This window comes from Babylonia areolata, chromosome 12 (assembly GCF_041734735.1).
Source record: "Babylonia areolata isolate BAREFJ2019XMU chromosome 12, ASM4173473v1, whole genome shotgun sequence".
NCBI classification, from domain to species: domain Eukaryota; kingdom Metazoa; phylum Mollusca; class Gastropoda; order Neogastropoda; family Buccinidae; genus Babylonia; species Babylonia areolata.
In genome coordinates this window covers 28,039,788-28,044,671 of record NC_134887.1, presented here as the reverse complement: position 1 = coordinate 28,044,671, position 4,884 = coordinate 28,039,788, and positions in this window count along the sequence as shown.

Genomic DNA, 4,884 nt, shown 5'->3' with positions numbered 1-4,884 from the left:
TTCCATCGACCATTGCACAAACGACAATGTCAGGGCGATAATGCGCAATAACACGGTTCAAAGGAAAAACATCAGTTGCTTCCCGTATATCACATTCACATGGCATTAGGGTGAAACTGAAATCTAAATGACGCCCATGGCGATGACCATTGAACAGTACAAACAAATAAACAAAGAAGCCAATGAACTAGTGATTCGTTGACTTTCGTTATTTTGAATTAGACAGTCAGTCAACTTCAAGCAAAATTGTATGAATGGACTCATTACATGATTATCAAGCACAGCATTTGTTTGTAGTAGTAGTAGTAGTAGTAGTCGTAGTAGTAGCCTATATAACGAAAGTGTACTTGTGTACATGTGCCTATGTAGAAGCAAGAGGCATTAAATGTTTTGAGAATTGTGTGTCTGTGCGTTATTCTGTTCAATGTCGGTGAAATGTGCTGTAAGTGTAGTTGCATGACTCGACTCATTTAGTGTCATAAAATCCCAAAGGATTAATAGACACAACAAAGAACAAAAGGAAGAAAGAAAGAAATGGTCATCTAATACGCATGCAATGAAATACTATTTGGTGAATGTGTTTTGTTGTTGTTGTTTTTGTTTTTTGTGGGTTTTTTAACAGTCATCGCAACTGATTAAATCAATTGGTTTCAGGATATTGTCCTGTATCTTTCTAGTGATCACATTTAATTGATGATCATACTGCTTTACAGTCGTAATTTGATGCCTTCGCAAATTATGAAATAGAATACACGTATCTAAGAAATGGAATTCACCTTCAACAGCTTCACACATGTTACATAACATGTCTTCTCTTGGAATGTTTGCATATCTTCCTCGTTCAATATTTAAATCATGTGCGCTTATTCTGAGTTGACAAATAGCTCGTTTGTGAGCAGGGTCGATTTTATCAGTTAGATAATTCTCAATTCGATAACGGTTTCTTTTGATTTTGTTGTAGAAGTCTAGACCGTTGTATTCAGTTTTTCTCTGTTTCCAAAGTTGTACGTACCTATTTCTTAGTTGTTGACATAATATGAATTCAAGTCTGCACGTGTGGGAGAGGATATGTGTGTGTCAGAAGTCAGACGTGTTTGCAGCAAGTCGGAGTATGAGGGATCGATCTCGCTACGCTGTCAGTTGGTCTCTGAACAGGGGAAGATAAATGTAGAACGAACGAACGAACGAACAAACGAACGGTTTTATTCAAATAAAGGCCAAAGCCCCTTCCTAGAGGGATGTAACATAAGTAAAAATACTGGAATTATAACTGACACCACAATCATTTCATAAACATAATACATCACAGAAGAAAAGATTATGATGCCAAAATATTCAGTCTTTTCAAGGATTTGTAAATATAAATAGCCAGTCCATAGAGAGTAGACTCATTTCTGGACGGCAACAACACATTTAATGTAAAACTGCAAGGATTACTATAATACTTAGGTTCAGTTAATTTCGATCTAAGGTAAAAAATAAAATAAAATAAAATAATAATAAAAAGGGCAGGACACACCAACAAAAAAATGGATCTCATCTTTTCTCTCTGTGTTACATAAACGACATCTTAGTTCACTCTCACCTTTGGGCCTGTATCTCATTCGATGACACCCGATGTCAGAAATGCCAGATCTAAATTTAGTTAATGCACATTTGATATACCGGTTCACTCTAAGTGCAAGGTATGGCTCAATCATATATGTGGTCTTAAAAAGTCTATAAAAAGCAAATCTGTCATTGGTATACATATGGTCCTGCCAGTCCTGCCACCTACAATCAATAACTCTTTGTTTAAATGATTTCAAGAACCCTGAGATACATTGGTCACCTTGATTGTCCCATACATAAGAAAATCCTTGATAAATCAGGAAATGACGAACACTTGTAACCCACGTATTTTTACCATTCCTATCCAAGTTATACAACGTCTTATAAGCTTTACATGGCAAACTATTTTCGTCCATCCGCATTAATTCTAACCAGTATTTGATACATCTCATATAAGAATTTATATAAATGGGAAACCTCCCCAACTCACCATACACATTCAAAAAACGTTTCAGCGCGAACAAATGTATTTTCTCCTTCTTCTTCTTCTGCGTTCGTGGGCTGCAACTCCCACGTACACTCGCATATACGCGAGTGGGCTTTTACGTGTATGACCGTTTTTACCCCGCCATGCAGACAGCCATACTCCGCTTTCGGGGTGTGTGCATGCTGGGTATGTTCTTGTTTCCATAAACCACCGAACGCTGACATGGATTACGGGATCTTTAACGTGCGTATTTGATTGTCTGCTTGTGTACACACACGAAGGGGGTTCAGGCACTAGCAGGTCTGCACATATGTTGACCTGGGAGATCGGAAAAATCTCCACCCTTTACCCACCAGGCGCCGTCACCGTGATTCGAACCCGGGACCCTCGGATTGAAAGTCCAACGCTTTAACCATTCGGCTATTGCGCCCGTCGTATTTTTTTCAATTTCTGAACCCTTCTCAAATGCCCAGATTTCAACAGCATATTGTACTATCAATTGAACCTGGGGATCGAACAGTTTAGCAAACAGACTAAAAGATCTACAATCCAGCTCATATATCACATGAAAAATAATCATAACTGCTTTCTTCGCTCTATTAACTAAATCTTCACATGCTAAACTGAAACTAAGTCTAGTTGAAAAATAAATCCCAAGATATGTGTAAGCATTTTCACTGTGACACTTATGTTGCCATAAACCCACCTTTCATTACGTGCCAAATAACCTCCTTTACGAAAAACAATAACGTTAGTTTTTTTTCCATATTTACCTTGAGTTTAAGTTTTGTTGCCACCATATACAAAATGTTCAGTTGTAGTAGAAGACCAACTATAGTTGCAGATAATAAAACAATATCATCAGCAAAAAGTAATACAAATAATTCAACCATATCAAAAGTAATACCATGCCGTCCATTCTCAGTTATATCGAAAGCAAGTTTATTAACAAATAAAGAAAACGAAACTGCACTGCATATGTCCCCTTATTTGACACCTCGACTACAATTAACGAAGTCTGATAATTTAGCCCTAGATCTTATTCTTGCTTTAACTTCAGTATACATACTTTTGATACAAGAGTACAACTTACCCTTTATTCCATTTTTCAATAAAACTGGCCACAACTGTTTACTAGAAATGAAGTCAAACGCTTCTTAAAAATCAATAAAAGGCAACATAACTTCCTACTGTCAGCACATTGTTTCTGGACTGCAGCTAATAATATGGTCAACAATATAATAGTCTTTCTTGAATCCAGCTTGGTATTCCCCAGTTATATCATTCATAGTAATCCATTCTTGCAGTCTATTGTTAATAATAGAATCATATAACTTGCTACATATATTGCATAAAGAAATACCTCTGTAATTATTTATGTCATTTACATCCCCCTTTTTAAATAAAGGCAAGATCATACATTCCTTCCAATTTTCCGGTTAACAACCAGTATCAAACAAATGATTAAATAGCTTAACTAAAACATTAACAATGCTCTCTCCAGAATTCTTAAAGAAAACTCACTAATAAGACCATTTGGACCTGCTGATTTGCCATTTTTCAGTCTTCTGATTGCATGTAACACTTCACCTCTTGGTATTGCTCTATCATACACATTCTGTTCATCAACATCCACAACCTCTTCCTCACTAATTTCTTCATCATTATTTTCTAATACATTTTTGAAGTGTCGAAACCATTCATCAACAGTAATATCATTCAAAATTTGTGATTTCTTTTTCATTATTTTGTGAATTTTCCCCAAAAACATCTGCTGGTCATCAACACAGTTTAAAAGATCATTTAATTAATAATGTCTCGTCATATTCTTTCTTTTTCTTTCTAATGAAGTTTTTATACTCACGTCTTTCTTGCAATACACAGATTAATTCTGAAACGTAAAACATAAGGGTTCAGATAGTACAGATAATGAATTCTGGAAAGATGTCATAAAAACGTATATAGATTACAAGAACATTGCGAAATTTGAGGAAGTAACACAAACTACCTTCCAAAACCAGTTATTGTTTAATAATTCATCAATAACATACAAAAAATCCACTTTTTTTTTCCAAATCAAACACATAATGCAGAGAACATACTACAATCATTGAATCAGATAAGCCATACAGCTGCTCAAAACAGAATAAATATAATGCTAGGATACAATGTCCTCATTAATTCCATCCCTATCCTGTGGATACAGACAGGAAAACGACAGACAAACAGACAAGCAATGCAAACCGATTTAACACTAAACCAAAACACATCAAGACAATATCAGTGGCAAATAAGGAACCAGACACCCCATCTGCATTTTATTTTTGGCATAGGAAACTTGATTTTGAATAAGATAGATCAGCGTGTCACACTGGAAAATTCTACATGATATCTACCCAACAAATAAAACGCTACATAAAATGAAAAAAAGTGCTCTTACTGTTGTGACATACAGATTACATCAAACACTTTTTCGGTGAATGCCCAGTAGTATATAACCTATGAATTTTCACTGAAGAGACAATTTATTACACAGTTAACGTCAAGTTAAAGCTTACAAATGTGGATATATTATATTTTAGAGGGTTTTTAAAAAAAAAAAAAAAATCAGTGCATCAAGGGAAATTACCACCATATCAATCCACTGATTCAAATTGGGAAAATGTCTATAAGTATTTATATTAAAAAAATAATAATAATAAAAGAAATTTAAAAAAATAATCAGCTTCGCCCTTGCAATATGTTTTTGAGAAGAAATTGAAATATAGCCGGCTAAAGTAATAGTCTGTGAAATTTAATACAAATGAAAATTACAAAGAACGTAAACATCGCATTGCAACAAAGTA